Source organism: Harmonia axyridis, chromosome 7, assembly GCF_914767665.1.
Source record: "Harmonia axyridis chromosome 7, icHarAxyr1.1, whole genome shotgun sequence".
Classification (NCBI taxonomy): domain Eukaryota; kingdom Metazoa; phylum Arthropoda; class Insecta; order Coleoptera; family Coccinellidae; genus Harmonia; species Harmonia axyridis.
In genome coordinates, this window is record NC_059507.1 from 26,040 (window position 1) to 39,855 (window position 13,816).

Consider the following 13,816-nt stretch of genomic DNA (forward strand, 5'->3'; position numbering starts at 1 on the left):
TACTATACGTTTTGAAAGATCACTTGTCGAGAATACGGTCCCAGAACTCGCAAACAGAAAGGGCGCGAATTTATGTAAATCAAGTTCATACATTATTTTAGGAAAATAATTTAAACACCCTTCATGCACCTGATAATTTCGTAGCAATTAATGAAAAATGAGAAATACGGCAACACTACAATTCTCTTCGATAGAAGCAATTCGACCTTGAAACATATTGGTAGGATAATCAATGTTTACATTGTCGATTTCCTTTGTTTAAGATGAAATAAAGTAGTTTTCGCAAAAAAAAATGCTGGAAACATTGTATATGTGCTATATTGAACGACTACAGATGATATAAACCTCAAAAAAGGTCTAAATTGATAGATATTCCCACATTCTATATGCAAACTTTGTGAATTTTTTTCTCATGAACCAATAAAATTATAGCAATGTGGATAACATTTTCGTAATCTGGGACTCAAAAATAGTAAGTACATATTTTTTCGTAAGTTTTTATTAGTTCTTTCACTTCCATATTATTACCTTATTATATTACTCGTTTTTAGTCTACTAATTCGTAATATGGGAATGAGCTGTACCAAACTGCTGGGGTTTCATCGATGGAACTATAAGACAAATTTGTCCACGCAGTATGCATCATAAAATAGTGCACTGTGTAAAATATCAGTCTATTTAATGTACCTGTTTGAATAGAAGTCAATCAAGTATTCATTTTCATGTAAAAGCACAAGTGTTTAACAGAATTATGTTATGTATTTTTCTATCTTTTTCTACCATAATTTTGAAAAAAGTGTACTTAACATATAGTTTTATAATAATATAACTGTCAATTAATTCGGTTCTAAATTATTATTTGCTTTTTTTATGATGTTTCTTCAGGTATATACCTAGGTAAATTCTCATTTTTAATAAAATTCAGTATTTATTTATTTAGTGTGACGTCACCCACCGCCATTGTTCTCCTGTCAGTGTTCGGAATCCGAACAAATAAATTGTCATTCAAATTAGTATGGTGTTGTTGAAGGAATTGGCCTATTTTCATAAATAAGAGTATTTAAGCAACGATTTCAGTATATGTAAATTGATAGACAGAAGGAACGAGATCAATACCAGTAAGTTTGAATCCTGCATCATAACCCAGATTTCGTAAAAAGCCGTGTTTATTAGTTTGAACTTTCTTTAAGGATAACGTACCAATTTGAATATCAATTTATTTGTTTTGATTCCGAACAATCCGAACACTGACAGGAGAACTAAAATGGCGGTGTGTGACGTCATCACTAATAGAGCGTATTGTTTCTGAAAATCATTGTGAAACTTATCTATCTATATTCTAAGTTGTGAAACTTTAAGTTTGACACTTGACTAATGACAAGTGTCTTATTTCCTTTTTTTATTATTATTGATATTATGTTTCACCAAGTGATAAATGAGGAATCAAATTCGAATGAATAATTTGTATCATACATAGAATCTTTTTGTTCATTAAGTGCCGTCCACAGATTACGGATAACAAATCTGTGGTGCCGTCTCCTCGACGGAGGTTGGCGAGCATCATAGAATATTATGTCTTTGTACTCCAACCACAGATTACGGATTAACCGTAATCTGTAACTCCAACCAACTAGGCATGCGCCTTGCAAATATGATATATGAGTTGAAATTTATAATTAATGGCGGATTGATCGATACTCCGATTGAGTATTTGATTATTTTCCTCGCTTCGAATAATATTTGAAATAGTTAGCCCGCAAATAGAACTCTTTTCAAGTGAAATAATAGTTAGCCCACAGTGAAATTAAATATTGAACTAGGTATTGATTATTCAATAATCAAGGTGGTGTGTGTAGTGCTCTACGAATTAATATTCTTCATCCTTCCCTTTCCTGAGATCAACCCATATACAAAGGAAGGTTTATATTAATGTTCTAAGGTTCTACACTTACTTCCAATATTTCGTCGAATCTCGAAGGAAACAACTTCGGTCATCTAACCAATATTTGGTAAGTAAAATCACTAATCAGTAATAAGTGTTCGAAGTTCTTGCATTGAATCATAGTAAGGTATTCATTATATCATCGATATAAGCCAGAATATAAGTTTGGTCCTATCGTATCGTATATTTTGGGAATTTGGAAAATTGATTAGTTTTTATTTATTAATCATTCGTACAATCTAGTCTCAGACATGGAATAATATCAATCTTGTTATTCAAATTCAATATTGTCACAAACTACTCTGAGATCATAAAATGGCAACCGTCAATAGGCAATCGTTAGATAGCATATACGTATCTCGCTCGGCATCTCGTATCATAATAATAAGTTTATGTTAGATAGTAAATAAATACCTAACTTTGGCATTATTTTATACCACATTACAGGATTAGAAGTAAATCAAAATGATGCTTAAAAATAAAGACCAGAGAGAACACTTAAGGATTTGGAAGTAAATAAAGAAATGTCATTTTAGAGATTTCAGAATGTGAATCAGAGGAGATAGTATTTTCAGTGAAGTTTTAAATTATTCAAAATCAATGACCAAACCAGATGCACACGTTATATTAAAATTTAATAAATTCCATGTCGATAATTTGAGAAAAGATTTAATGTCCATTTCAAAGCAATTTGTGAATCAAGATCTTGTAATTTCTAAGGGGTTGTCTAGTTAAAAAAATTTCTATCCTACTTAGAAAATCTTTCTTTAATTCTGTGGCGAATCCTTTCATTTTGCAATACCTTGTGGAATAAAATCGTGTGGGCATATTTCAGTTTCACAAAGATTTCATGGTAATAATTCATTATTATATGTTAGTACTCTCCTCTCGCGGATTCATCTATTATCTGTTGAATTTGTGATACAGAAATCATTTCTGTCAACCAACATTTAACAATGCAACAATCACTCAAATGTATTTCTGGAAAGATTCCATTAATTTCAATAAACATTCAGTGAATTAGAAAAATAATGTACTTATAATACTTGAATAGAAGACTCATTCTTACCCTGCTTCAATCGAAAACGAGGTCGTGGTTCGTTTTTGAATTTTGATCTTGTGGAAGAATATCAATGCCTTCTGCACTTGTATATAAATAACTATTCTGAGACAATGATAGGATGTATTCAACCAAAGTTCAAGCCATTGTTGACTAATACACGAAAAAAAACAACTTTCAATTCATTCCAGTCAGGATAAATTCTTTCCACTGCATTGACTACGTGAAAGGAGATCTCATCTCCATTTTCGCCTCCCGCACACGGCAATTTCTTCAGAGCTTTATACGAAATCCTTGAGCACCAGTTCCTGTTCCTGTTTTGAATCTTATCAGAAAATCGTGATCCTGGATAGCTGAAGGCGATATAGGCATTTCGTCGTCACTATTAGGCATCCTTATTATAATCATTAATGCCTTGCCCTAGTTTCAGATTTAGCCAACCTTTATGGCGTCCTGAACAGGTACATCCCTTCATTTTTTGAAAGCATAAACTACCTTCTTCCAGAAAGATAACATTTTCATTCAACGATACGGAAATACAAATATTTTTTCTTTCTGTGAAATGCGTATTGTTTAAGTCAATATTGACTTAAGTTAAGATGCGCGTAAAAGTCGGCAGAAAAAATAAAGACGCCATGCGTCCCAGCGCTGTCAAACTTTTTTCTCAGGAGCAAATATCTTTTTTTGTTAGATTTACCCTTCGGAAAATGATGTCATTTGATTTTTTTTCCAAATACCTATTATTTTTATCCGTTTTGAACAGTTAGCAATCTGCAGCGTGTTCATGTTATTTCTATTCAATTTTTCTTGCTTTCTTTTCTTTCTTTCTTTTCTCTATTAAGACAGGATGCCTAAATTTGGCGACATTTTCTTCCTAAAATCAAGAACAATCTGTTTCCCTATTATTATATGTATTTGATAAACAATACATGTATATGTATTTCAATAATTTTTTTTTAACAATTTTTTTAATAACAAACTAAAAATTTCAAATTATATAATCTCTATACCCACTTATATGACACCTACATACTTACATAAATTGTCTCTTTTTCTTATTTAATTTATTTATTTCACTTTCATAACAAGTAACACTTGCCAAAATAGAACCATATGAAATTCAAGAATATAGAACAAAAATGAGAGAAGCAATTTTCTGTAGGAAATCTTGAACGCTTGTTCATTCATGAGCTAAGGATGCAATTGGCACAATAATGAACGAGCGCTGAGAAGCTCCATCACTAAAAATGGAACGATACAACCTACAACAATGCAATGACATGCATAAAATTCACTACAAAAGTTTGAAGTCGCAATTCGCAAAACTAAAGCACTTTTGAAACTGGCGGAAAAATTTGAGCTTTTGGAAAAGTAACTGATGCGAAAATCGAAACCATGTCCGTCGTTTTTTTTTAAATAAAAATTAAACCTCTTAATGGAAAATCCTTTTTACACACTATTTCTGAATATTGACAGGTGCTTTTAATTTTCGGTAGTTCATATATCTTCAATGTTTTGAGCAAGCAAAAAAATATACACTCCATATAAGGTGGATTTCATCCATAACGGTTATTCCAATTTCGTTCCTAATTGAAACGATGCGTATCCGACATGATTTGAAGAGATGTGCACATGAAAACCCCTGAAACGTTCTCGAGGAATAGAACATGTAATTCATAGGGAGATTCTCAGGATTGAACATTGTCGTTAACAGATTCGTCCTGTTTGAAGCGCCAGGATTTCGGTTCGATTCGTCCTACGGCATCGAGATCAATTTCGAGTTAGAGGCAATAAGAATGGGAATCGGAATGCATTTGCTATGTAGAGAGAGGGTTTAGCATATAAAACGGCCTCGTTTTCTGAGACATCAGTCACCTGTCTGTCGAAATGGGCAACTACGAAGCTTCGATCCCGGTGATTTGGTAGGAACAGTGGAAAGGCGTTCCCTGTCAAATTGTATCGATTTATAAGGGAGAGCGGTGTGAAGAAAATAAATAAGGAAGACATTGATCGAATTTAGAGAATTCTCTACAAGATAAATTGATACTATTTCAATTAGGGTGGTGTTTAGAGTTTCCTAATAGAGAATTCCTAAATGATCCATAAGGAAATATATATGAATAAATATTTGGAAATTTATTTCTTGAGAATAATATTGTTCAAATGTTTTTTGACTAATTACTCACCATCTAAAAACTGGTATAACTTAGGCCCTTATGGAAAGAGCACAATGCATCGGGACATTCCCGCTAATTGAAACAATTCCCTTACGAGTTATAACGTCAGTTTCCACCCTTACTTGCACCGTAATCATATATATATTTCAACGAGAAGGTGTCATTCTCAGGCTGTCCAGATGTTCCTCTAACTTAGGTACGTAGAAATTAGCGGTAATTACAATCCAATTGTAGCTAAAAAGGGGAGAAGTTCGTGCCAAGCCTGTCATAGTTCGGATCGACTCGAATGGAATTCTGATGTGTATTCTCTTCACTAATAATAATAATGAATTATATATTTCAATTAATCATATGTCCTATATGCCCACCATACATCATTGATCATTTCTTGAAAAATGGACATCATTTGAATAAAATTGATCATCTATTATATTATCGAAATCAAAAACAGGTTCCATTGGTTTTGACATATTTTTTATATCAGCTATAGTATGAATAATCAATTCCTCGATATCCTCATCACTGGACTCAGGACTCAGCTAAGGTTGCTAACTTTATTTGTTCTTCCATTGTCGATTTTGCACTTTTAACTTAATAAATTACTTGATTAATTTCAATGCCCAGCCTGATGGACGGATATTTTGCAATCCATCACGAATGCAACTCGCGACTCAAAATTCTAACATTATGACTAAATTATAGAGTGACCTATTCGGGGCATGCGCGCTCAAAAATGATAGCGCCTTGCTAGACCAATATTCATTTGTGGTAAACTATCGGATATACAATAACTAATAAAATATCAAATCCGTGAATATCTAATTCTAATGTCGAGTTTTAAATGGATTCGAATTTTGGTAAGAAATCTGCTGATCATTACAATTATCAGAATTCATTTAGTTGTGAGTATTCCATAAAACATGAATAATTTCAAAAATCCCCCCCAATACGGGATTTTGTCTAACGACGTCTTCCCAGAAACTTTTCCAATTCTTTTGCGCTCGAACTCCAGCTTACTTTTCGCAAGAACCCCCTCCCCATCCCTGCAAGGTGGCGTCGATACGATACTTCCAAAACGGTCGAAAGTTTTGAAACATCGTCGAATACGTGATATCTGCGGAAGGAAACATCTAACTTCACACGTGCACGTCAGTATAAATGCTTTCCAATAAAGAGTTACTGGGAGATACTGGAGAATGTGCTGGATCTCGGGCTTAGCGGGATCTTGGCGCCCCAGGTTATTTGGAAATTATTGGCAAACTTCGTCTTGTGTTTGCTCGTTCTGAATGAAAAACAAATGAATCGACATCTGGCAGGAGTTTGTCTCCTCAAGATGCGAAGTTTATCTCTGTGGAAACTTTTTCCTTGTGTTTTTAGGTATAAAAACGGAAGAAAGAATTTGAAATTTCCTCCTCAGTAATTTCACGAGAGGGGGTTGAATTTGGAAGGTGAATAATAAAAGATAAATTTCGTTTGTATTTATTCAGTTCAGATCATTTCACAAGTATCACGATATACTTATGACATAATATTAAGTCATAGTAAAAGAATACACGGTATGCCTACGCGCAGCTTTCCCGTTCCCCCCGCAACATTGTGACGTTTGCGAAGAGATTGGTTCTCATACGCTAGAAAATGTCATTTTGCTGACATTTTATTTGCAATGTGATTTGATAGTAATAAAAAACACGAGGTTTTAAATTTATATTTTCTCAAAAGTTCTCACCTACATTTCAAAATGGGTACCTAGCTAGTGCGGTTTTTTATCGAAATATTCGGAAGGAGCGGAAAATATTCAATGTAGAGATCAGTAGATTTTGGTGTTTCGTGCGTCATCAAAAACAAAAGCTTCAAAACAACAATTCGAAAGAAATTAATCTTTGATGTCCGCTTATAAATTCCTACCAGTATTTTTGTTGATAGAACTGAACCAGTGTCATGAAAATTCATGTGCATACGAACAAACACCATTCCCAGAGCTCAACTAGGGCCCAAATGTTCTCAGACTCTTCCATCTATTATACAAATCCAGGATGCTGAATTTCCACAGAGAATCTGCCAGAGAATCGATTCATCAAAAATGTATTGAAGAATTCCAGTAGCGCAGAGGAAGAAGAGATATTGTTTGTTTGATTTTCGTGCTTGAATTTTTGATTCGATTCTATTTAAGATCATAATTGTCATAAATTTGATACATTGAAAATTACCTTTTCAAAAATCTCTTTTAGTATGATGGATCCAAACGTGTGTTTGTTACCTGGTGAACTAAACGGTTTTTCTTATCCTTATGAAATTTGGACACGGATAGTTGGCGGTTGTGGAAGAACGAATAAGTTCGCTGATATATGTAGGGGGAACTTAAGTCACCTTGGGATGCCCCTTGTCAACCAAGTTGTAGCCAACTGCGACAATTGGAGCCTTGATCTACGCCACTGGTCGGATTCGTCAGGAGATAGAGGTGAGGATTTATTCGATTACTTGCAGGACGGGGTGAGGATAGCTTCAACTGAATAGAGCGGTGATTGGGAATGAACAAGTATAAAGAGTCGGTGATTGAATAGTGGTAAAATATCATCTCGATCGGCAGACGCGTTTGGCGACAGGAAATTGGTATTATTTTCTTCTAGATTTCGATGAGAAGTGTACGTGGGAGCTGCGACCTCAGAATTTTTTATATTGTTTATTTTCCAGAATTCTTTTCATGAGGAGCCAGAGGAAAATATTGTTGCCAAATCATGATTGTTGAAATGACAATGGCTTTTTATGTCCATTATCTCCAAAAGGGTGTGAATTAGGAATGGATTATATAATACTGAGCATTTTTTGTTATTATTTGCTCTGGAGCTGGTTGCAATAGGTTTCAATTGGTTTATATCTTATTTGTCATTTGTCTCCCTTGGGTAGATACTCACTTGTCTAAAAATTTTCATCATAATCTTTCTAAGGATAAAACATATCCCTATCAAAACAATTCATTTTATCGCAAAAACGAAAAAGACAAAATATGCCTACATTTTTCACGAAGAATTAGCTTCTGCAAAGAAAAATGTATATTCCCTATTAAAAAAATTCACTTGACCGAAATTGAACTTTAAGGTTATGGGGAATATCTGCATTAGATTTCCGTCTGAAGACTGAGAAACTTTTATTTGAAACATTTTTTGATCCAGGCAAAGGAGTTATTTCAGTGGATCTTCTGAAATTGACCAGCCTGTAAATCTGTATGTTTCGAAGGTAACTACTATTATTTTTATTCATATGTGACCATAAATTGATTAAATTAAATAATAAAAAATTTCATGAAACTTTTCTAGCGATACCATTTATGCGCACTGTCTCAGAACGAACCGAATAAATTTTCATACCGACCGAGAAAATTTGCCTTACAAAACTACCTCAATTATTTCTGGGCGGAATTTTTTTCCCCGTCATCCGTGGTTCAGATCAAAATGAACTGGGAGTTCATTGAAATTTGCATAATTGATATTGGCCGAAATTCATTTTCCCATTAAATAAACGGAAATCTAGACGATAGTGGTCACCGCAGATTTAATATGAAATACATCGAATGTGTACGACCCGTGGCGAGAGGGGAGAGGACGGAGGGTTGTGGGAATGCGTGTATGTGCACATTTTGTACGCACGGCTGAATCGCCCACGGATTTTGACACGTTTCGATGCACATTCCATTTTAATTCCGAAAAAAGTAAACCGCAGTCCACCAGCTATGCGATTTCCGTTTTCAATTTTATCCTGAGATCGATTGATTCAAGGAAGGTAGCTAGACAAGGTATCGGACAATTGAATTGAAAATGTTGCAGAAATACATAACCCTTATTTGAAGGAATTTTCCAATGAGAAGTTTCATTTTGTTATCGGAAAAAAGGGTATATTTTAAGAGAAATCAGTGAATGTTTATTTCATTGGAAAAAGCAAGGTATAGCATTGACGATAGGAAACGATATCAGCCAAATGGCTACGTTTGCACCACCATATCCTTTTCATGAAATTTTCCATCACCACTTTGCACACTTGCGGCTATATGTCCTCGTTAACTTCACGAATTAAATCTTTAAGGTCTTGAATCGATTGTGAAACAATGTCATATGTAGACCTTATCCTTAAAAAAAAAAATTGAAGGTGTTAAATCACAACGTGTCGAAAAATCATTGATCATGGCCTAATTTCCAAAATTATCGAGGAATCGAAAAACCTGGGTTTTCGGCAACAACATGGGCTAATGCTCACTTGTTCTTGAACGACACACACGGTTTCGATCAACATCACTAACTTGTACCAACAGCTCAAATTTTTCCATCACTATTGCCGGCCGAGAAGGTGTTTCAAGAAGACCCAAAATTGCTTTAGTTTTGCGTATTAAACCATCAAATTTTCACCATTTTGTAGTAAACTAGGTTTTCTACTGTTAAAATAAACTCTAAATGCCCTTTCTTTTTTAACAACCACCCAAAGAATATACGATCAGGGTGAAGAATTTGTGACTTGTTCAATTATATCGAGTTTCATCATTTCCTATCTCCAATTTTGTCATGGACATATTAAATAAGCCTAAATACAAACCCTAATATTCATATTCGACCAAATATTGCAATTAATTCAGCTCAAAAAATACTAATGCTGAATGATAAAATTTCCGGCTCCCTCAACAGTAATTATACATAAAGCTCATTTATCGACCGGAAGCAAATTTTATTCCAATGGAAAATGTACACACTCTAATTGAAGGTAATGCAAGTTTCATCAATGTGAATAAATTGGATTTTCTGTGGTTATATTACCACTTTTCCATTGCGCATCCAAAACACACCGAGTTATATCTACATGCACAATGCAACGTTGCATAAATGAATTGGAAATTAATTATTTTTCATCAGTTGGAACGTTTATTGACAAATTTTGTTAGAAATCATTATATTATTATTTACTGTTGCTCTGTTTGTAGTTTAGAATTTGAAATTCTTCTACTGCTGTCGTGACAATATTTTCTGATATAGTTAACAACTGTTATTCGAAATTCTCTTCCAACTCCCAACATGTTCAAAAAATTGGGTTGAATTTAGTTCAGAATTTCCTAGATAACAGCAGATTATTAAAGAATTCCATTAATATTGTGTAGACTTAATTCGAGTATTATCGTGTAAAATATTATTTGATGATACTGAACAGTTGTGAAAAACAACAAACGTGTTCAATTTACGAACCAACTTGAATATATCGGTGGGCGATGCAGGGGTAAGAGCTAGTATTGAATCTTTCCGATTATGTATTTGTTTGTAGAATAATAACATTTATGTGTGAATGTGACTTCATATTGAATGTTTATCAAGAGAAATATTATTTTTGAATTTCTCCCCAATTTAAAAGTCAATTCAACAATAATGCTGAGGAACCTACAGGGAAACCTCCAATAATTAAATATTCTCCATTCATACAACTCTAGAGAAATTCGCCTATTATAAGTCATAATTCAAACGTCTTGGTAGAAACGTGAGACCCTTCAGTTATCCAGTTGCCATCACTCGAGAAGTTTTTATTACTGGCACGTGTCAACGAAACTTCTCCATTGTGCTCATCTGATACTTAAACGCCAGAATTTGAAACACCAACAATAAGAGAAACCATAATTGAATTTTTCCTATGTTTCTGCGAATTACTCTGCTAGTTAGTAGTTGGCCAGAAGTTTCGGAAAGTTGTATCAGTGAAACTTCATCTTGAAATTGAAATACGTGAAACCACTGAAACCTAACACTTTTGCCACTTGGCTACTGAAAATTTCAAGTAGGTAATATTTCTTTCGAATATTTCCCTCCTGTCAAAAATTCTATGTATCTGGAGAACAATTATCGAAAATTACAGCGATAATTGCATTGTAGGAAGCGAAACTGCACTGCGATAATTGTTCTGTTCATAGATGCATAGTTTCTATGCACCTTACACAGTTCAAATCTATGGCAATTCCATTCTACATCAGTTTGACAAGTAATGTAACAGTTCATTCGGGAAATATTCCTCCGAATTACACTCGTGCATCAAAATGACCGGATAATTTCGCATTCCAGCGTGTTTTCTTTGAAAAACTGCATTCGGTCATTTTCATTTTTGGAGAAAGAGCCCTCCACCTTCGGTGTCGGGCTCTTTCTCCAAAAATGAAAATGAACTCATGCAGTTTTTATGACAACACGCTGTCATGCAAAATTATCGGTAATTTTGATGCACTTGTGCAATTACCTACGATAAGTCCTAACCAATTTTGAACAAAATCGGACTATAATCACAAAACTCATCTCCCAAGGATTCATAATCATAATCTCCGTCCCTGACAATCCCAAGTTACCTATTTTGGATTATATAGTCGGTCCATAATCATAAAACTCGTCCGCCATGTTGAATTCTTGTGAAAACCCCGAGATAAAAATTTTGAAAAGAATCGGACCATAATCACAAAATTCGCCCGCCATTTTAGAGCCGCCATCTTGAATTATTTCGACAAAAAAACATAATTACCCACCCCGAAAACCTCTCAGATACCAATTTCCAATAATCAAACCATAATCACAAAACACATCCGCTATAGTGGTGCCGCCATTTTTTTTTCTGTTAGAAATTTCATAATGCGTTGTCACCAGTGTAATAAACACCTTCCAAATATCAAGTCAATCAGACCACTAGAAGTGTGTAAAATTCAGTTGCAAGATTCGAACCGTACTTTAAAATATTGGAAGTCAAATGAAAGCCCTCACCTGCATCATAATCTATTTCAAGAGGGCTTTGGAATACTTGCAATTCCACACATTTTATTCAAATCTATTTCGATTTGGCAATCCGGTTACTAAAAACATGTGCCGATTTGATAATCATGTCAGTACATGACGTAACAGAGAAATTCAACCACAAATTCTTGACCATAGATGCCTAAACCCCGCCTACAAATTTATGATTGTTGGCAGACTTCATTACATATTTAGTAGTCTATGCTATGACAATGACATGCAAATATACGTAAATATTCACGTGAATCAATGCGTTTATCTGTTTATCTTCAGATAGTTATTTCTAAGGTATTTTATGCACATTTTTCATACAAATAAGGTTTGATATTATGTTTTATTTTACGAAATGCTATAAATGATACTAAATACATATATTGTTTGTTATAGATTTATGATGTCCCATCACTCATCAGTCAATTGCTGATACTCAGTGTCCAGTGATGACGGAAATGGAAGACAACGAGGTTCTAAGAGAGAATTAATCCAAGTTTAAAATAACGAAAAGCTCTTTCACAATGAGCAATAAACCAATCGGTGAGTACTCAGAACAATTATTATATGTACTAAGTTCATTCGAAGAAAACAACTTTTTCCAAATTATAACTATAACGTTGAATGTTGATGATTTCAATCATAGGGGAACACAACTGCAACATTAATTTGTTTTTACTTATTTTGTATGGTATCTAGAATTGGCCAAAAAAATTGACAGTATTTTGACGATTTCTGTTTACACCCTACTGCTATTTGCTATAACTTAACAAGTTAGTGTTGAATGATTTTTCTACCTAAACAAGATCTGTACAATTTCAGAATAAGTTAATGTTTCTTAGGTTTGGTTGCACCCTTGGGGGATTACACATTTTCTATGAACCCATGTCCTAAACCAATTAATTTTGTAGTTTTGAAAAAAGTTTTCCGTGATAATTTTAACAATTTTTGTATGTGGTAGTTATTTTCAACAGCTAATCTGAATTACTTTAGCTTTTGGTAAAGTTAATCAATGGTATTTCTTTGAATTCAGTGGTAAAGAAATGACCATTGGTACCTATAGCGCCAAATTTTAATCAACATTTTTGTTTATTCCTTGAAATCCCTTCATACCCTGCAGCTTTTGAATTAAGTGGTTTATAGGACATAAGTTAAAAGGAACTTTCTTTCTTAAATGCATTCTCACATACTGTTGAGTACCTATGTGGAAAATCTAACCATTCGTTTTTTTATGATTCTGATAATATCAGCACGAAAAATTATCAGAATCTTAAAAAATTCAAGAAGAATATCGAAAAAAGAGGGAAAGCACTGACTTGAAGTCAGGAGCTTTTGAATGCTTGTTCATTAATTCGGCAGTTGCACCCTTCGAGACCACATATACCTATACCAATATTCAGTTATGTGGTCAATAAGGGTGCAATTAGCGCTCGAATAAATAAGCGCATAAAAGCTCCGGTCTTTTTTCCAGTTCTTCCCTCAGTTTGTTAATTTTATATTCTTTCCGATTTTTTTTTCGTTCTGGTACCATCAACATTAAATTTTGCATGAAGATAGAAATATTCTCATTTTTAGTTCATTTACATCCAATAATATGCAGGTTCGATTGGTTCGAAACTGACAAGAAAAACAAATATCGAATGATTATATTAATTGTAACCTTAGTTGCCTGTCAGTTCATGATATACGAACCTTCCCTGAAAATTCAAAGTAATATTTCATGCGATAAGTCCCATTCCATCCAATTATGAACAAAATCGGACTATAATCACATAATCGTCCTCCATTTTGTTTTTTCCAACGAAAATTTCATAATACATTGTCACTTTGTCACCGGAGTACATCTGCCTAATTT

General features: G+C 33.9%; 1 long non-coding RNA gene across 6 annotated transcripts in view; it reads left to right on the top strand.

The window, feature by feature from the left end:
• The window catches only part of LOC123684285, a 45,444-nt gene continuing 31,628 nt past the window's right edge, over positions 1–13,816 (top strand). The window contains exons 1-3 of one of the 6 annotated variants that reach the window (XR_006748129.1): positions 1–472; positions 552–1,118; positions 12,358–12,504. This is a non-coding gene — a long non-coding RNA (uncharacterized LOC123684285). Of the gene's footprint in view, positions 473–551; positions 1,119–1,617; positions 2,010–7,552; positions 7,638–12,125; positions 12,259–12,357; positions 12,505–13,816 lie in introns of those variants that run through there. The other 5 variants (XR_006748125.1, XR_006748124.1, XR_006748128.1 and 2 more) reach the window with 5 other exon arrangements.